Source organism: Sminthopsis crassicaudata, chromosome 1, assembly GCF_048593235.1.
Source record: "Sminthopsis crassicaudata isolate SCR6 chromosome 1, ASM4859323v1, whole genome shotgun sequence".
NCBI classification, from domain to species: domain Eukaryota; kingdom Metazoa; phylum Chordata; class Mammalia; order Dasyuromorphia; family Dasyuridae; genus Sminthopsis; species Sminthopsis crassicaudata.
The window spans coordinates 472,377,037-472,398,643 of record NC_133617.1 but is presented as its reverse complement, the minus strand read 5'-3'; the positions used below and the strand labels follow the sequence as shown (position 1 = coordinate 472,398,643).

The window sequence follows — 21,607 nt, the reverse complement described above, 5'->3', positions numbered from 1 at the left end:
CATATGTCTAGAAATGTTTTTATTTTCTTCATCTGAAAATTGTCTGTTCATATATTTGACTATCAACTGGAGAATGGTTTGAATTCTTATAAATTTGAGTCAATTCTCTATGTATTTTAGAGATGAGGCCTTTATCAGAATCCTTAAATGTAAAAATATTTTCCTAATTTGTTGCTTCTCTTCTAATCTCCTCTGCATTAGTTTTGTTTGTTCAAAAATTTTTAACTTAATATAATAAAAATTATCTATTTTGTGTTCAATAATGAAATCCAGTTCTTTTTTGGTCACAAATTCCTTCCTTGTTTGATTTGAGAGGTAAACTATCCTTTGGTCTTCTAATTTGCTTATATTATTCTTTATGTCTAAATCATGAACCCATTTTGACCTTATCTTGGTGTACGGTGTTAGGTGTGGGTCAGTGCCTAGTTTCTGCCATACTAATTACCAAATTTCCCAGCAATTTTTGTCAAATAGTAAGTTCTTGTCCCAAAAGCTGGGGTCTTTGGGCTTATCAAACACTAGATTACCACAGTCATTGACTATTTTGTGAATTTTTCCTATGAATCTAACCTATTCCATTGAGCAATTACTTTATTTCTTAGTCAGTACTAAATGGTAACCACTGTTTTATAATATAGTTTTAGGTCTGGCACAGCTAAGCCACATTCATTTGTAATTTTTTTTCATTCATTCCCTTGAAATTCTTGAATTTTTGTCCTTCCTGATGAACTTTATTGTTATTTTTTCTAGTTCTGAAAAATAATTTCTTGGGAGTTTGATTGGTATGACACTGAATAAGTAGATTAATGAATCTAGTATGGTCATTTTTATTATATTCACTCAGCCCAGACATTTCTGCTCTTTTTTTTTTTTTTTTGCTGAAGCAATTGGGGTTAAGTGACTTATCCAGACTGCTCTTCTTTTTAAAGGTGAAACTTAAAAGATTGTTTCAAGTGTACTTTAGACATGATGCATTCTTACCAAATGCCATGATCCCAAATTGTCCAGTGTCTTGCACAAGGATCCTAGTATTCACAAATCTTGGAGGAGACATTATTAGTGTCAGAAGAAAGTGACAAATGTCCTGTCAATGGAAATTTTTATGAAGGGGGGAAGGATATATATATATATATATATATATATATATATATAAACATATATATATATATGTATGGAGAAAAAGAGAGAGAGAGAGAGAGAGAGAGAGAGAGAGAGAGAGAGAGAGAGAGAGAGAGAGAGAGGAGGAGAAGAAGAAGAAGAAGGAGGAGGAGGAGGAGGAGGAGGAGGAGGAGGAGGAGGAGGAGGAGGAGGAGGAGAAGCATATTAAATTAGGCCATATTATCATTTTTATTATATTGGCTTAGCCTACACAAAAATAATCCATATTTCTAGAAATTATTTTAATTGTTTAGTTCTAACTTTATTTCCATAAAAAGTTCTCTAGAATTATGTTCATATAGTTCCTGTTTGTGCTCCAAGTATATTTTTACACATTTTAAAGTTGTTTTAAAAATAAATTTTGCTATCTCTTCCTGTTGGTAATATATGGAAAAGCTGATGATTTATTTTGTATCCTGCAATTTTGCTGAAGTTGTCTCCATTAATTTTTAGTTGACTTTCTAGAGTCAACTAAATAAACCATCATCCACAAAAAATGATAATTCTATTATAATGTTGGAGAAACTGAGGCAAGATAGAGATTAGAGAGTTTTTATATTTTATGTGAGAGGGAAAGATTGTGCTGGGACCAAATGGATCCCTGCTTTGGTCCCAGGGCTGAATAGACTATCATCTCCAAGAATCTAGCAGCTTATGTGAGTTCCAATGACATATATATATGGCTCTAAACTTGGGTATACAAAGTGGGGTGGAGGAGTCCACACTGTGATGAGCGGGAATCTCCAGGCAGGGACCATAAATCTGGTTCTGACAGGTTGGGGGTAGGACCATAAATTCTTATTAACTGGGAGTTAAGGAGATGTCCAGCTAGAGACAGGAAGTTTGAAACTTAGAGATACCAATTAGGTATCTAAGATAGGACATCTGGTGTTTTATCTTTTGGAATGTTAGATCTCCACAGCCCTAATATAATTAGTTCTAATAAGCAGAAAGGGGAGTTGCCACCAGGGAAACTGAGGCAAGACAATTAGGGAAACTGAGTCAGGACAATAAAAGGGAACTGTGGCACAACTCTCTTCCCTCTTTCTTAATAAAAGGCAATTATTAAAAAGGTCAAGATCACCCACTGAATCAGAGGCTGTTTTCAGTTGTCTAGATACGTGTCTTGTCACTGGACCCAGATAGCTGTGAAGGAGAGAGTGAGAGGCTGGTGACTTTGCATAGGCCTGCCTCACTTAAATCCAATTACTAGCAAATCAAGACATTATTTTCCTGATATTTTGGTCCTCTTTGAGAACAAAGGACAAATAATATGGATATATTTTTAAACATGATTGTACATGTATAGCCTACATCAGATTATTTTCTGGCTTGGAGATGGAGGGGAAGAGAAAAATTTGGAACCCCAAATCTTACCAAAATGATTGTTGAAAACTATCTTTACAGGTAATTGAAAAATAATACTGTTAAGTGAGAATAAAGGAAAAACTACATCTTTTGACTATACCTAACAATACCTAGCACCATATCAAATAACAGTAGTAATAATGGACATCCTTGTTTTGTTCAGTCATTTAGTCACAAAGATCCTATTTGGGGTTTTCTTGGCAAAGATATTGAAATGGTTTGCCATTTCCTTCTCCAGCTCATTTTACAGATGAGGTAACTGAAACAAACAGACCTGAGTGACATGCCTAGGGTCCTTGATTTACTCTTGAAAGGCCTTTAGTTTATCCACTTTACTTCTGGCTCTTAATTTACACAGGTACTACTTACCATTTTAAGGAAATGTACATTTATTTCTAAATTTTTAGTAATTTACAACAGAAATAAGTATATTTTGTCAAACGCTTTTTCTATATTTGTTGGTCAATCAAATAATTTTTGTTTTTATCATTAATGTGGCTTAATTGATGAGATCCTGATAAACTGGGTGTGATTAAAAGGGACTGTACTATGAATGGAATTGCTTCCTGGGGCAAGCAGAGAAGAGCACTGATAGGAAACAATCTAGCCTCATAGTCCCACCCTTTGTGGAGGTCATGGTCAGCCCCATCTTGCTATGTCCAGTCAAAAATCCAAGTTATGTCAACCCCCTAAGGTTAAATTTCCCTTTAAATCTGTCCATAGCTCACACCATCTTAGCTGAACCCCTTTTGGGTCAGTCCACCACAGAATTCTGCCTCATGGTGTCTTACCTCTTCTCTCTCCCTATGCTAGGTGGTATCTCTCCTCTCATCCTCCACTATGCCTCTATTCTTTTTCCTTCTTACAGCTAATTAACACTTTAAGGATGTTAACCTCCTTTATAGATTTAGCCTGTCAGCTAAAGGCATATTCTAACCTCATGGGGTGTTCCCTTTTTCCTGGTTAATTGTGAGTTACACTAGGGAACTTATACTTTCCATAATTGATTGTTAAAATCTCTTTCCTTGCTAACTGTATGCTCTCTCAACTCTTATTTCATATTTACCATTTCTAGTGTCTATTGTATCTCTTCATTTTGTCTGTAATCTCTAAATAAATTAACTTTTTGCCAAAGAGAATGACCAATGTGAATTCTTCATATGATGGAACCTCAACATTTGGTACCTACAATCTCATAATTTGGTGCTAAATCCCAAACACACCATTTAAAACTAGAAATTGTTCTGAATCACATCATTTGGCTCCTAAATCACATCATTGTGGTTATAATTTTCCTGATGTTGAACCAACTCTGCATTCCTAAAATAAATTCAACATGATCATAGTTTATAATCTTTTTGATATGTTGATACGATATGATATATGGCAAAAGGTGTGGTCTTTTGTTAATATTTTCTGTAAAGTTTTTTTGCATTTATATTAAGGATGTTGGTTAATATTGTTCTTCCTGTTTTGACTCTTCCTGAATTAGGTATCAAGACCATTTTTAAAAGTCATCCAAAGAATTTAATAGGATCTTCTTGGTTTCTATCTTTGCAACAATTTTTGTAATATTAGAATTAATTGTTCTTTGAATGTTTGGTATTTTAATTTTTTTATAAGTCCATCTTATCTTGTTTTCTCCTTTTGGAAATTCATTAATGGCTTACTTAGCATATTTTCTTGAATTAGGTTATATAAATACTCTGTGTCTTATTTTGCTAATCTGAGAATTTCATATTCTTGCAAATATTCATCTTTTTTGGTAATCTATTGGTTTTATTAGCATATATGTTTGGGTAAAGTAGTTTCTAACAACTCCCTTCTTTTCTTCATTTGTTTTGAATTAGTTCATTTTAAACTATTTTATTGTTTTTTTCTTTGGAAAGTCAGATCCTTGTTAATTCACTGGAATTTGCTTTTAATTTTATTAATATTTTTATTGATTTTTCAGAATGTTTATCTTGTTGTTTATTGGATGCTCTTTAGTTTCTTGGTTTTCTAGATTTTATAGTTGCATGCTCTATTTATTGATCTATTTTTTTCCTTCTAGGGTAGCTGTATCAAACTCAAATAGAAATATCCCTGGGGGCTGCATATTGATTTAGGAAGCCACAAATTAAAATCACTTATATTGTATTTTTATTTATCTTATTAAACATTCTCTAATCCGTACTTGGCTGTTTTGTGGATTGCACATGGAGGGTAAATTTGACACCTCTGTTTTAGAGTATTCCTTTTTTAAAAAAATTTTGTGGCTTCTATATCCCTAACTATAAGAGTTCTTTCTCATCAGTATCTTTTTCTTTTTTAATTTATTCATTTTTCTAGTAATATTTCCTAAATTAAGACTTTGTATTAGGGACAGGTTCTGCACAGTTGTGGAAGGAATGTTAATCGTATATGTTCTTAATCTGAATTATCTGAGGTCTTGCCACTGTCTTCTCTAAGTGTTGTGTTCTTCAAGAATCTCAGGAGTGGCTTAAGCCAAGGTACAAACTTAAAAAGGGATCTAATTACTCTGACTTAAAACACAGTCCCATCATTGCCTAGTTCTCAGCTCTTTGGATTCCTGACCTTAGCTTGAGTTTGGGGTGCAGTCTTGCTTTCTAATTGGAGTTCCAATATCTAATTTCTGATTTCAATTCCGGACACCAGCATGGCTATGGAGGTTCAGAGGAATAGAATTATAGGTTCATCATTAATTCATAGTCCCTACCCTTTTGACTCAGCTATATCCCTCAATTTTCTCTGTCTCTTTTCCTCCTTCCCTTTGTCCCTCCCTCCATCCCTTCCTTCTAAGGTTCTTTATTTTTTAAAAAATTTTATCAGTTTTTTTCCTTTTTTTTTTTTCCGGCAGTTCAACACACATTTATTGAGTGTTTATTGCTAGATACTAGAGCAGCATATAAATGAATACAACAAGGTAATAAGATAGATAACAAGAAAATCAGCCAGCATTTTATATAGCATTGTAAGACTTGCAAAATGGTTTCTTCATTCCTTTCCAAGGAATATTCTGAAATACTTCTAGGATACCTAATTCTTTATTCTGAAACCTCACTCCAGCACAGAAATTCTCCCAATTCCTGCAATTCCTGAACACTTTGCTCTGAGGGCCTTTCCTCTCAGGTTGGATGAATCTTTCCAGAGCTTCCTTTCAAGATGATATCCAAGTTCTCCCCCTAACGTATCCACCTTCAACTTTTTGTGTTATCTTCTTCCATTAGAATGTAAGCTCCAAACAAAAAGGAAAGGACAAAAAAATTCCTAGAGCTTAGCACAGTGACTATCAGTTTTATTTTCAAATAAAATTATTTTTTAGTCTGTCCCAACAAACCAAAAACAGATCTTACATCATTCAGCAAAACCGATCTCCACATTAGCCATGTCTGAAAATATATGTCTTTCTGCATTTTGAATTCATCAATAATTTCACAAGGTCAGTAGTATATTTCATCTTTATTCCTTTGGATCATTGGTTTATTATGTTTCTCAGAGTTCTAAGACCTTTAAAGTTATTTTTTCCCATTGTCTCTCAGAAGTTCAGCACCCAGATCACCATCTTTCTCTCCTTCCCAATTTCTGCACTTATATTAGGAGACTTTAAGAGTCACATAACTTCCCTATCAAACTCCCTACTGTTCTCATTATTCACTTTCTTTAAATCCCAAGACCAGTCTTCCACTCCATCTCAGCCACAACCAGGAATGGTCTCACAAAATATATATCATGAATACCCAAAAGTACACTACTACCCCAATTAGAAACTCTATTAATCTTATACCTGACCATAACCTCCTATTATTCTATCTCTGTGCCTTTATGTCCCCTCCTAAATCTATTATTAGGCCTCATTGAGATTTCTTTCTCTACTCTGTTCTCTACTTTCTCAAGCTATTGTCTCTGCTCTGAATTCACTCCCCTCCATCCAACTTACATATTTCAACATTCATCTCTACTGTTGAATCCCTTACCATCTTACCTTCTCCTTCCTTCTGTTTTCCTAACTCTGGATTTATTCCCCAGTCTACTCTTACTTTTCTCATGACTCATTGAAGGCAGCTGAAAGAAATCTCACAACTATGCTCCCTGGCTACCTTATAAATTGATGTTATCCAACTTCAAAAGGGCCTTCATTTTTTTAATTCCTCAAGATTCAGACTCCCACTTCTCTTTCATGTAAGGATCTTGCCTCTTTATTGAGAAAATTGAGGCTGCTTCTCCCATTATCTTCATCTCAAAAATCTTTCACATCATCTTACAATCTTTCCTCATTTACCCTATTATGACATATCTTTGTGAAGACAATCCCTCTCTGTATATGTAAGCTTGATCATATTTCCTCCCATATTCTCCAGCAAATTGAATCCTTTTTTTTTTCCTAAGGCAATTGGGGTTAAATGACTTGCTCAGGGTCACACAGTTAGGAAGTGTTAAGTGTCTGAGGCCAGATGTTAGATCCTCCTGACTTCAGGGCTGGTGCTCTATCCACTGCACCATCTAGCTGCACCTAAATTAAATCCTTAATCCTCTCTTTTTTCTTAATCTTTGCTTGACTCCATCTTTTAAAATCTAAATTTTTTTTTGGTTGTTAACATTTATTTCTTAGTTTGATTTGTTGTTAATCCTCCTGTCTCTGTCTCTGTCTGTGTCTCTGTTTCTCTATTTCTGTCTCCCTGTCTCTCTGTCTCTGTCTTTGTCCCTTTGTCTCTGTCTCTCATACCTTGGTCTTCATCTACTGGTGTCTTCTCTACTGTCTTTTTCCCCCTCATCATTAATTTTTTAAATTTAAATTTAATTAAATTAAAAATTTTCCTCATCCTTAAAGTCATTAAAGTATACCTTCTTTTCAAGCTATTGCCCTATATTTCTCTTCCTTTTTTCAGCAAATTCAAGGGGAGGGGTAGGGGAAAGGTAGTTAAGGCTGTCTATGCCCATTGCCTCCATTTCCTCTCGCTTTTCAACTTTTTGCAGTGCAACATCATTCAATTGAACCTGCTCACTTCAAAGTTATCTCTTAATTGTCTTTTTTCAGTGCCTGTCCTCCTAGAACCATTTGCAAAATTTGACACTTGATCATTCTCTCCTCCTGGATACTTTCTCTTAAGTTTTGTGACACTGCTTTATCCTGGTTCTCCTTCTGTCTCTTCCTCAGTTTCATTTGCTGGATCCTCATCCATATTATATCCCCTCATTGTGAGTGTTCACCACAATTCTGTCTTAGGCCATCCTCTTTTTTGTGTATATACTATTTCTCTTGGTAACTTTGCCAGCTATCATGGGTTTAATATCTATACAGATGAATCTCATATCTACCTATCTATATCCAATCCCAGACTGTCTCCTGAGCTGGTTGAATCATTGAGCTTGGTTCAATCATTTCAGTCATATTTGACTTAAATGACTCAATTATTTTTGGGGGTTTTTTGGCAAATATATTGGAATGGTTTGCTATTTCCTTCTCCAGTTCTTTTTGCAGATGGGAACATTGAGGTAAACAGGGTTAAGTGACTTGCCTAGAGTCACACAGCTAATAAATGTCTGAGACCAGATTTGAACTCAGAAAGATGAGTCTTCTGGACTGCAGGCCTGGTACTCTACCTATTACATCACTGAGCTTCCCTTGGTGAAGCTACCACCATCCTTTCAATTTTCAAGAATTTTGACATTATTCCATATTCCCCAGTCTCACTCCACATATCAATCAGTTGCCAAATGTTGCCAATTTTAATTTCATATCTCTTATATCAGATCCTTTCTGTCTATTCATACACAACGACCACCTTAGTTCAGTACCTTATCATTTATTACCTAGATCATTGCACCAACCTCCTACGTGGTTTTCTTGCCTCAACCCTCTCAGGATTAAATACCAGACCTTGTTCACAATGCCCTCTTCTTCTCAGTTCCTGTACTCTCAAACATAAACCCACAGAACATCTTTTTTAGGAAGAGACAAAAACCAGGAAAACAGCCAAAATAACCATTTTATATATCAGAGGCAAGATTTGAAAATTATGCTATTCTTTTGTTACTCAAGTTTAACCTGTCACAAAACCTGTGCCATAGCATTAAAATTATGTGTATTTACTTTTTTTTTTTTTTTTTTTTTTTTTTTACAAATTTTAAAAGCGCTTTTCATTACATACACCTCAACCTACTCATTTTCTATCTGTTGACTATGGCCTAAAGTAAAATTGTTCAAATGTCTAGAATGTTTCCTTCACCTTTTTCTTGATAAACTTTTTTAAAGTGGACATTCTTGCCCCAACTAAAAAGTAGGACTCTTATCTAATTTTTTGAAATTGTGTAAATTATCCTCTTTCCCTTCAAACATTTATTGAGCCACTACTATGTACAAGGAAATAATATTCTCAGTGGGTAAAAGGCTGTTTCCTCAGGATATTAGTTATTTTGAGAAGTTAATGGCTAGAAAATCCTGGAATAATTGATTATGAAAGTGATTGTGACTGATCCTTTCCCAATGTTTGTGATTGCTTTATTGGTATATTTTAAGTTCAGAATGGGACCCCCATTCTGAATTCAATAAATTGACCCTGTTTTGGGGTCAATACAGATGGCCCAAATTTACAGTGTTACCCTTTCAATCCAGTTTACCTTGACAGAAAAAATACGAGTTGAAAGAAAGTTTACCCCTATTTCTTGAAAACTCCTAAGTTTTGTCTCCTGCATGGACTGAAAATTCTAATACTCGGTCCTTTTCCCCTGATCTGTTACTGCTGCTGCTCCCTTGCATTGAGACAGTATTTCCCAGCTTAGCCCAGGAGCTGATTGTTGTACAAAAACATTAATCCACTTTAATGCTCCATTTTCCTTTGTCTTCCCAATAGTTTCACATCTTTACCCACAAAGTCTTGAATTTCAACCTATACATCATGCTCTGTTTTTTTTTTTTTTTTTTTTTTTTTTTTTTTTTTAATTTTTAACTTTAAAAACTACTGTAAATTTACAATCAGAAAGTTTGGAAGCAATCCACAAAAGAATAAGCGGATCTCTCACCCGCCGCGCCCTCCAATCATATATAGGCAGGGACTTTTAAATACTACTGCATTTCGTATCCTCCTTTCATGTCAGCCGGCAGGCAGACAGCACCACCACCACAAATAAAGCAACTCTGAAAAACAAGTTATAGTGGATAGTTTAAAATCTTCTAGTCAGTATTTGAAATCAAATAACAATCTTCTTAGGAGTAGTCTCTTTGGAGTAGTCTCATTCACTCTCCTGCTGAATGCTACCAGGTGTAACAGTACGAGACTTTTTTTTCAAATGGAAATTTAGTGAGCATGCTCTCTCATAGGCTCTTTTGTTGCCCAGTCTCGAGGAAGATATCTAGAAGCTTATTCCCCAAAGGAGGTTTTGGTGAACGCAGGTATGCTAAAAACCCGCTTTGTATACCAAATTCTGGTTCGGAAGCTCTCTAGGAAATGGCGATTTCCTTTCCAGAATTGGTGTAGCTTCTAAGTGATCATAACGGAGTGGGAGTTGGGGGGAAAGTGGGGAAAGGGAGAAGTACATAAATGCTTAACACTCTCACAGGTTCATACATTACAATAATTTAATTTTCAGGAAAGGTTTACCTTATTGAAGTTTGGGGAATTTTTTGTTTGTTTTAAAATTTCCTGTGCTATGGCTATTTATTGAGGATTTTATTGAGGATTATTTTAGTCTGATTAGATTGAAGTTTACCAATGTAGTTTATGTAATTATGTTTAAAATGCTTAAATGGTATTGAATATTAAGTATTTAATTGCCCAATTTAATTTAATTTTAATTGGGTTTAATTGCCCAATACTGAATAAAATCAGTATAATTATAGGTATATGTAGTAACTTCGAAGTTAGCAAGAAGTTGCTGCCAGTTTGTGGGGAAAGATAATTTCCTTGGGGCTCAGCAGGTGTCTTAAATTTATTTTAAAATTTCATCGAGAATATTAGTTAGGCTATGGAAGAAAGAAAGGGAATTGCCCACACTGTGTGATAATGTTTTCTTAATCCCATTAAGAAGCAAAATGGTAACTTCTTGTCTTTATAAGGACCATAAATAGCTATTTTAGTGGTTTCACATCAATAATTTTTTCTGTAACTCCAGGACTGAGAACCAAAGCTCTTGCTTTGCATGGATTTAAACTTGAGGGCTTCTTACTAATTATACTCTTTGACTTGTGCCCCTGTGAATGTCAGAATTTGAATTCTATCTCAATCTTCACAAAAAGAGGTAACAATATTATCAAATGCAGGACAGAAAGTATTTGCCCCCCCCCAAAAAAAAACACAAAAAAACACCCAAATCCTTAGAAAATCTCTTTTTCTTCTCTAAGTCTCCATAAAGATATTACCCTTAAGACTTGAGTCTTGACAATCTTGAGTGTCATTCAGGGTTGCTAAAGAGTCATGTATCCCATTGGTGAGCCCTACTTCTCTCAGAGTCAATACAGATGTCCCAAATTTTCAGTGTTACCCTTTGGGTCCAGCTTACCTTGACAGAAAAAATACAAGACTTGACAGAAAGTTTATCCCTATTTCCTGAAAACTCCTAAGTTTTGGCTCCTGCATGGACTAAACATTCTAATACTCCATCCCTTTCCACTGATCTGCTACTGCTGCTGCTTACTTGCATTGAGATAGTAGTTCCCAGCTTAGCCCAGGAACTTATTGTTGTAGAAGAATTCTTCCTTTATCCAGGAGGTTTGATCCTAGAATTCCTCTGCTTAGCCAATATATCCTCCATTATCCGATTAATGAGGGAAAGGAAAGGGGGAACCCCATTTCTCGGCCCCATAGATAATAAGAGAATCCCATGAGGCGCAGTGTCCCCTGTAAAATGAATTTACAGGCCCGAAAACCTAGATTGATAAATAAAAGGTTTATTGTAGAAATTTGGAAGTAAAGCTCAGAAAGACGCCAAGGCCAAAGGTAGCCATTGGCGGGCAGGGACCCTTACATGGCTGGAAGGATACCATGTGTTGGCTGGGAGGGCTCCTGCAAAGAGGGCGTTCCAGCTTGTTTCTTTTATACCTAGAAGATGATGGGCAGTACCCAGTTCTGGCGGGCTTTTCAGTTAGCCCAGATCAGGTGAGGGCTGGGGGAAGCTGAGCTGAGAGTGGGGGGGGGGGCTGGGCCCAGATATTCAAAGGGTGCCTTTGACCAGGATTTGTGAATCAAGGTCAGTCATGGGTTGGGCAATTAGGAATCTTAAAGGGACCCCAACCCTCATCACGATGACTACTTTTTCCATTGATGCAGTCTTATAATGCTATGGCTCTGAGCTCACCCCAAGAAACCCTTTATTATTCTGCAATAGCATCTATCTATCCTTATCTTTGAAGCCTCAAAATTCCTTCCTACCTCAGGGGAAGTGGATTAAATGGTCCCCTTGATGAGGACAAAAACTGAGGCTCAAAAGGAAAGATGGTTCAATGCTTCCTTCTCCTCCTAAGTACCAAAGGCTGGGTTTATTTAGCGAATGAATTCCCTACTCAATGCTGTGTTAAAACAAAGTCTTTATTGATAGTAAAGAGATAGGCAGGCATTTGGCCTGTAGGGAGAAAGGCCAGACTTGCCTGAAAAGGGGGACACCAGAGCAAAGTTGGCGAGCACAAGGCAAGGAAAAATCAAGTGCAAGGAATAGAATTTTGGAAATCCATTTTATACATTATCAGAGTCATAAAACAAAGTTTGTCCTTCGGATATAGAGATGTTATCCAAGAGGTTCCGGAGAGATTTGTAAATAAGGCAAAAATTTCTCTTAAGAATGTAAAATTCTATTAATCATTTGTGTCTCAGGTTATCTCCTTTAACCTCTTCTAAGACAGGAATTTCCTGTTAATCATTTGTTTCTTGGGCTATCTCCTTTTAACCTCTTCACTTTGATAAATATATTCCCTTGGATAGGTCTGGAGACTATGTCCTGCTTTTTAGAGCCCCCAAGTTGGGGTGATGGTTTTTGCTTTCTAGAACCCCCACACCGAGGTGATTAAAATATACCTTCCTAGTAGAGAAGTGATAAGGTGGGACTCCTGAGGATGGTGGGAAAATGGAGTCCATTTTTTACAAGGTCTTTCCCCCTTTTATTCCTTCATATGCTTAAATAACAAAAATACTGGGCATATGTCCAGTATATACTGCACAGGTGGGATCACATACACAACTTGCTATTGTGTGTAGATGTCTCTTTGCCACCTGGTATCACTCTGTTTCAATCACAACATAGGTTATCACCAACCTCTGACTTCTCAGGAAGGCCAAGAGCCCTTAGGGGAGATGGGGAGCCAAACCAGACTTTGTTAGCAGGTTCCTTCTGAGTTGAAGGATCTTATACCTCACCCAGAGTTTCCCCACTGGCTGTGACCCTCTACATCTTATCTTTTCTTTTGTTTTAATTGAAGCAAGTATATACCAGTGGTTAAATCCAACACTATTGGAGGAATTACACAGGCAAATTGTAATATCATATAAGCAAGTAGTAATATAAACAATATGAATAAACAAAACACTATAAAAGATGTCTATGAGTCCCAGAAGGAAGGTGTAAAAAATAACTATCAATTCACAACCACATATACACCACCTTCAGTAGCCAAGATATGGTTTAAAACCAATTTATTGTCCGTCACTTCATGTGTCAGGGAATCCAATGATTCCTGCAGATTTTGAAGTCCTGCATCAGTCTCATTGAGAATTATTTTTGATGGTAATGAGTCAATTGCCATACACAAAGGGTTAACTGCCAGGCTCTTTCAGTGGTAGACAGTCAGCCATGGAGCCACCCGATGTTTCTTGGGTTTTCTCCTTTGTTTAAAGGGTTTTCTCTTTTTCTGTTTGTCTTTGATGGACAAGGTGAATACGGGTCGTTGTACCCATTGGATTCCTTCTCCATCTGTTGAGATACAAGCAAACCCTCTCCCCCAAGCAGTTAACCTATCTGGTCTCTTCTATTCATCACTCTCTGGATCTCTCCACTTCACCTGGCAATTATCTAAAGATATTGGAGCTGCTCATGCTGGACACTGCCCTTCCAGTGGGTTATAAAACCTGTCTGCTGGAACCAGTACAACTCCATCAAAAAACAAAAAAATTAATATAGAGTTAAGTTTAGAAGTTTTCTAGGGTTAGCTGTGGCGCCCCCCTCTTTTGTTTTTGAGGGAGCATCTTGATGTCTCTGTTTCTCCTTTCTACTATTGCCTATCTTTGAGGATTAAAAAGTATGACAGTGGTGTTTAAAATCTGATACTGTGGAATTGTAATCATAACTGTAAGATGTCAATTCCTCATAGATTGATGGGGATCCTCCTTTTTTTACTACAAAAGGAGCAAACCCCTCCCTGCTCCATCCCCAAATCTCACCCCAGAGGGGCAGCACTAAGTTCAGCTGCTGTTGATCTTCCCATGCCAGACATATGGGTGCTTGCCGCAGTCTTTGCCATTGTATGGATATTTCAGTAGTTCCAGCAGCGTACAACTCTATTCTCCCTAATTGCAATCCCCTTCCCCCATTGGCTTACTTAAAGACTCTCTGGGTGTAATAACAGTTGCCATCAAGCCCCAAGTATTTTTTGCCGGGGGCCCTGGAGCTGAGCCCTATTTTTCATTTCCCTGAGTCACTCTACATTCTGATGACCAGTGGAAGCCCTTGTTGGATTTTGGACATGGGGTTTGGGGTCTTCTCTCACTCTGTTCTTTCATTTTATTTTTTTTGCCAACATTGAGCTTTCATATGCCCTGGTTTACCACACTAAAAGAACTGACAAGTCTCTTTGGAAGTCCCTTCCCAAAAGGGACCCTGTCTCCCCATGTTCAGATCTTGAAAAACCCTGCATCATAGTCTGCACATAAAAGGTATTTGTGCCCACTATAGCACAGCATCTTATGATCTCATCTAAAAGAGCATCCTTTTTTAGTCCTAGTATAATTCTTCTACAATCCTCATTAGCATTTTTCTTAGCCAGTTGTTTTATCATAATTTCTGATGCTTCATTTTCACCCATGGTTTGTATGACAGCTGTCTGCAGACATCCCACGAAATCAACAAAGGGTTCATTTGGATCTTGCGCTATTTTCATGAAGACTTCCCCTCTATCTTGTCTTCTTGTGAGGGTGCCCCATGCTTTTATGGCAGCAGCAGCAATTTGCTCATATGCTATCAAATGGCAATTAATCTATATTGAAGTGTCTGCATAAGGACCTACACCTGCTAGTTGGTCAAAGGTGACTGGTATGTTAACTCCAGGTTGCCTATTTCATTGGGTTTGTATTCTACAGAGTTCACTATACTCAAAAGCCACAACAAGTTTTGCCCAGGTTCTAAACATGTTCTTGCTATAGATTTCCAATCACTAGGGGTTAAAATTTCATAAGCCAGATTCTCTAATAGCATATTTACATAAGACGATGTAGACCCATAAAGAGTGTAACTCTTTTTCAGATCTTTGATAATTTCCAGATTAAAAAGAGAGTATCTTCTTTTGATTTGACCAGAAGAGTCAAAGCTCTTCAATCACAGCATATGCTTCTATTCTCAATCCAATTGTATTCTGTCCTTCCTTCTTAGCTTTAACTAATGCCTCTTGTAATGGTGATATAGGAGGTGGGCAAAACTGCGCATGGGTGGTGCTAATGGTGTCACTGCCCCTCCTCCTCCTCTTCCTCCTCCTCTTGCCCACAAAGGTAGAGTTGAGGGAGGAAGGTCAGAAGATGGGAAATACCCTAAGATAGAATGCTCCAGTATAGGAGGAAGTGAAACGGAACTATGAAGGTGAGAAGTACCGTATTCTTTAGGCTTCTCAGCAAGGTACTTGAGGTACTTAACTTGGCCGTGCTTTCTACCTGTGTTGTCAGTACCATCCCCCTCAGGCTTTATCTCCTCACACTTCCTTGCCTGGCCATTCACATTAAAAGCTTTCCTTGTTTTAAAATGTGGGATAATTTAAAGCCAATTGTATTATATTGTACATAAGGAATGTTTCCTCAGGAATTGAATCAGAGCCCATAGTTTTGTAATAACTAATTAGTTGCTCTCCCACTATTTTCCACATCTCTGGCTCTAATTTTGCTTCCTTAGAGAGACAAGGAGATGTGCACTGTAATATATTTACAGTGATCTGCTTCTGAGTTACCAACAAACTTTGCTTCTCTCTTAGCCTAAATATGCATGCTTTATATTTCCCTCAGGGTGGGGAAGGATCTTTTCTTAGTATTTGCCCCATTTTGGATGAAAAACAAAAGTGACTAAATTAGCCCTTACCAATTCTTCCAGATTAACTATTTCTATACTTACCCTCTGGATCAATTGGACTTCTCCACTGAACTCTGCCAATCCCGTTAGTTGAGCTGACTTGTATAGGACCTCACCTAGAGCCCCACATTTGGGCACCAAATGTTGTGTCCTGCTTTCTAGAGCCCCCAAGTTGGGGTGACAAAATGTATCATTGCTTTCTAGAACTCCCACACCAGGGTGATTAAAATATACTGTCTTAGTGAGAAGTGATGAGGCAAGACTCCTGAGGATGGTGGAAAAATGGAGTACCTTTTATACCCTCATACACTTAAGTAATAAAAACACTGGGCATGCACCCAATGTATACTGTGCATGTGGGACCACATAAACAACTTGCTATTGTACATAGTATCACTCTTCCACTTGGTATCACTCTGCTTCAATCTCAACACAGGTTGTCACCACCTCCGACTTCTCAGGAAGCCTTTAGGGGAGATGGGGAGCAGAACCAGATATTGTCATCAGGCTCCCTCTGGGCTGAAGGGTCTTATACCTTACCCAGAGTTTCCCCACTGTCTGTGACCCTCTACACATGGGTTCTGCACGAAGTCTACAACTGGCATCTCTCTTATCTGTTTCAGCTTTGGTTCTTCCTAAGGCTCCTTTTTTAAGGTTTATTCTGAAACTATCATTTTTAGTGTGGGTGGGGTGAACCATTCCCACAGGAAGGAGGCTCTTTACATTATCAAATAGATGTATAATGCTAGAACAAAGTATTTTTTCCCCTCAATAGTATTTTATTTTTCCAGATACATGTAAAGATAGTTTTCAACATTCATTTTTCCACAAGATTTTGTGTTCCAAAATTTTTTATCCCTTCCCTTTCCAAGACAGCAAGCAATCTGATATAGGTTATACATATGCAATACTTTTTAATATATTTCCATACTTGTCATATTGTGCAAGAAAAATCAGACCAAAAGGGGAAAAAACACAAAAAAAGAAAAAAAAATGAACACACAAAAAGATGAAAATATTATGCTTTGATCCATATTCAGTCTCCATGGTGTCTCTTTCTGGATGCATATGGCATTTTATGTCCCAAGTCTATTGTAATTGTCTTGTATTACTGAAAGGAGCTAAGTCTATCCTAGTTGATCACATAATCTTGCTGTTATTCTGTACTCTTTTATTCTGTTCACTTAACATTAGTTCTTGTTAAGTCTTTTCAGGCTTTTCTGAAATCAGTCTGCTTATCATTTCTTATATAGAACAAGACTATTGTATTACATTCAGATACTATAACTTATTCAGTCATTCCCCAAACTGATAAGCATTCATTCAATCTCCAATTCCTTGCCACTACAAAAAGAGCTGCTACAAACATTTTTGCAAATGTGAGTCCTTTTCCCTCTAAAGGAAACATCATGTCACTGGGAATGTTTTCCCCCTAAAAGAGAAAACTTCATTCACTGAAGAAAGTCCTTATTGATCAAGTATCTCCTGAACAACTGTTACACATCTACTCTTTGAATAAGTTTATGTTGTTTTTGTTGTGGTTTGGCCAAATATTTTGCCATGGTGTATATATAACTAGAGACATCAAAAGATTTCTAACTTTACGAGCTCAGAAAGAAAAGCTTTTTATAGTCTTGGCAATTAGATGGGGCTTGAGATAGAGCTCTACACTTGTCGGCAGGAAGACCTGAGTTCAGATCTCTACTTGCTAGCTTTGTAATTCTGGACAAGTCACTTAACCTTAGTCTGCCTTCATTTCCTTATCTGTAAAATGGGAAATAGCACCTACCTCTCTGGGTTTTTTGTGAAAATAAAATGTGTCATTTCGGTCATGTCTGACTCTTTCATGACCCCATTTGGAATTTTCTTGGCAAACATACTAGAGTGGTTTGTTATTTCCTTCTCCAAGTCATTTTTACAGATAGAGAAATAAGCAAACAGGGTTAAGTGACTTGCCCAGAATCATACAGCAAGTGTCTGAAGCTAGATGGAACACAGGGAAATGAGTCTTCTTGATTGCAGACCTGTGCTGTATGTACTGTGTCACCTAGCTGTGCTGACGATAAAATGAGGTAATATCTGTAGAGTATTTTTTGCAAACTTACTATTAGTTATCAAGCCTGGGTAAAAACAAAGGGGAGTAAAGTTGCCTGAGGCCTTTGCCTCTGGTTGGTCTTATTCCCACTCACTTAGCAAACCTCCTCCCACTAGAAAAGTACTGGCTCTCTCCAGGACAGTCCAGACTGTCCCTTCTTTGAAGGAATTATAATAATATGTATCAATAAAATCTCTTTTGTTCTGCTCAAGTACCTAGTTGATATTCGCTGAGATTAGACAGTCCATTTCTTACTCTTTTGTTTGCTCTTTGTTTCTCTGTTTCTGTTTCTCTGTCTCTGTGTGTGTCTCTCCATGTCTTTCTCTGTGTCTCTCTGTGCCCATTTCTATCCCTCTATCTCTGTTTCTCTTTTTCTGTCTCTCTCTCCTTTTTTTTTAACCCTCTGCATATCTGGCCAACTACAGCCTACCTGTGGAGAAAATATCTCAGCTTCATTCAGTTCAAGAAACACACAGTGAATGATATCACAAAGGAACCAGTTTGTTTTTTTTTTTTTCTGAACACACCTAACTACAGAAAGAAAACAGTTTTAAAGAACTGAAGGTTCAGGATATAGGTTTGTATGACAGCTGTAGCAATTTAAGGAATGTAGAAGTAGGAGTATCATCAATTCCATTTTTTTGTTGTTGTTGCAGACATGAATAGATAGATATTCTGCATCCTGCTCCTTGGAGTCTCCATGTAATGAAACGTAGTTCAGCTACAGTATTTTCCAGTGCCTCACTCTTGAAAATTGTGACAGTTGCAGGAGCAGAGTGCTAGGTGGCCTCCCAGAATGGCTGGACTTCATTCCCACTATCTCTCCCCATTCAGTATGCACACATCCAGAAGCTCCTTATAACCTCTGCTTGGTTCACTTGTTCACTTCTAACCTTAGGGAAGGTGTAAGTTTTTTCACACTCCCACAAAATTAGGAGAGAACCAACTTATTGAAGTCTTGAAGCACTTAGAAGCTTGAGCAAGTAACGAAGACTTTATATCTGCCAGAGGACACTGATCTCCAGGGCCATAATAAAGAAGAGAGGCATAGATAATTAAGAAAATTAAATAATTATCTGGCCAAGAGGCAGGCATGTATTTAATAAATTGCATTTTAGACCTCTGAATGTGCATTTCATCTCCTGGCACTCACTGAATCCTGGCTACCCCCAGATGGCAGTGTATACCTGGCCATCCTTTCCAGTAAGAACTATACTCTAACACATAGCCTCAACTCCCTGGCTCTGGTACAAGAGTTCGAATATCTATTATTCATTCCCCAGTTGCTACTTCTTTTCCTCTAGCACCATTACTCAGCAACTCAGGCTTTGAAGATTACTCTATCCAAATTTATCACCTAATCTAAATCTTACTGGATGTTTAATCTTTCAATTTACAGGGCATCTTCCTGGCATTAAACTTTTTTAAATTATGAACTTAAGCACTAAAACAAGAGTATTTCCAAACACACAGAAGAGCACAAAGATGAAAAAACATGAATTCCTACTTCATTATGCTTGTTTTAAAAATATACATAATAAATTCTACACATTACTTTCAAAACTGTCTTGCTTGTCTGTATTTCGTTGTGAACTCTGTTCTCTGCAATTTTTTTTATTTTTCAATTAACATGCATTTAAAAAATTGTTTCAGATTTTCATTTTATTTTTAGCATCACTGTTGCTAGACCTCCCTCCTCCCCCTTAATTCATCCTCTTCAATTAAAAACTGAGAAAAAGAAAATCCTAACAAAATGTAGTCAAGCAAAATGAAATCACATACCTTTGTCCAGAAATAGGTGTCTCTTCTTCCATCTTGTGCCCATCACCTCTCTATTAGGAGGTGGGTAAATATTCACTATAGGTATTCTGGAGACATGGTTGAACTTTACATTGGTTAGAGCTCTGAAGTCTTTGAAAGTTGTTTTTCTTTACATTTTAATTTGTATAAATGGTTCTTTTGGTTCTATTTACTTCATTCTGCATCAGTTCTTACTAAACAGGATCTTGAAAATTATGTATTTCAATATTTCATACAATGCATAAAATGCTACTTCATTCAGTCATTCCCAATTGTCTGACAAACAATCCAAGGCACTCTTCTTTCCCCCCTTTCCTCATATTAGGTTCTAAGTCTTTGCTTTTCTTTTTTGTTCTCTACTTCAGGATCAGGAAATTTGTTTTGTTTGTGACTTCCCTGGTATTATCTTCATTCTCACCTACTTCCCCCCCCCCTTTCCCACTGGTTTCCCTATTGAGTTTGATACATTTCTACACCAAACTTGTGTGTGTGTGCCCACGCACATGAGCATGCGCATATGTATATATTCAACATATTCTGAAACTTTGTTTCACATAAGAGTGAGGTTTAACTCCCCCATCTTCCTCCCCCATCTCTTCCTCCATGTTTGTACTCTTCTGCTCATCCATCCAAATTATCAGTTAATCAATAAACATTTCTTAAGCATCTACTATGTGCCAGTCACTAGACTACACACTTGATTATAAAAGCAAATTCTAATTCTTCTTTCCTCCTTTCTATACCAGTGTAATCCTTTTCCCCTTTTCCCCACTTGTTTCTCTCTTCAAACTTCAGGACTTCTGTTTTCATTGAATTCTATCAATAACTTTTGAAGACAATGAAATTCTTGAAGGATTCATTCCTTTTCCCTCGATTAAAATTTTAGCACATGACTATTATCATGATGTAAGTCCTTTTTAGATGTTCAAATTACTTTAATTTCTAGTGCAGCTTTGAGTCTTTGACTCACTCTGTTAGAACAAGGCCTACTCCTACTGCTCTTCAGGTTGTAGTCTTTTTCTCTAATACCATCAGATCAAGCTCCCATTGATTCATTTAACATTGATTACATGTTTACAAAGAGATATTTACTTCAAAGATCTAGTAAGAACAACCATATAAACATTTTCTCCATACTTCAGAAACATACTCTTTCTGTACTAGCTAATCTCTGAGGAGACTGGGCTGAACTTAGCTCAATTTCTTTTCTTTTTTAAATTTTAATTGTATTTTATTTTTCCAATACATGCAAAAATAGTTTTCAACATTTACCTTTGCAAAACCTTGTGTTCCAAGTTTTTCTCCCTCTCCATTCCCCTTCTCCATCTCCAAGACAGCAGTCCAATATAAACATATGTGATTCTTCTAAACGTATTTCCATGTTTGTCATGCTGTGCAAGAAAAATCAGATCAAAAGAGAAAAAAATACAAGTAATGGAAAAAAAGAAGCCAGACAAATAACAAGATGAAAATATTATGCTTTGATCCACATTCACTCTCCATAGTTCTTTTTCTGGTTGCAGATTTTTCGTCCCAACCTATTGGAATTGCCTTGAATCACCTCATTGTTGAAAAGAACCAAGTCCATCACAATTGATCATCACATAATCTTGTTGCTACATACAATGTTCTCTTGGTTTTGCTCACTTAGCATCAGTTCATGTAAGTCTTTCCAGGCTTTTCTGAAATCAGCCTGCTCATCAATTCTTATAGAATAATTATTTTCCATTACATTCATATTTCATATATTATTCAGCCATTTCCCAGTTGAGGAACATACATTCAATTTCCAGTTCCTTGCTGCTACAAACATTTTTGCATATGTGGGCCCTTTCCCTTCTTTTATGATCTCTTGGGAATACAGACTCAGTAGATGCTTCTGGATCAAAGGATATGCACAGTTTTATAGTAGCCCTTTAGGTATAGTTCCAA

The 21,607-nt window shown here is 36.9% G+C and overlaps 1 protein-coding gene across 2 annotated transcripts in view; it reads left to right on the top strand.

Moving 5' to 3' along the window:
* Nucleotides 1-2,767: 2,767 nt before the first annotated feature.
* Nucleotides 2,768-21,607, top strand: part of USP42 (ubiquitin specific peptidase 42) — a 114,383-nt gene continuing 95,543 nt past the window's right edge. For both annotated transcript variants that reach the window (XM_074281052.1, XM_074281049.1), the window contains exon 1: nt 2,768-2,884. The gene's annotated coding sequence lies outside the window, so the exon portion shown is untranslated. The remainder of the gene's footprint in view (nt 2,885-21,607) is intronic.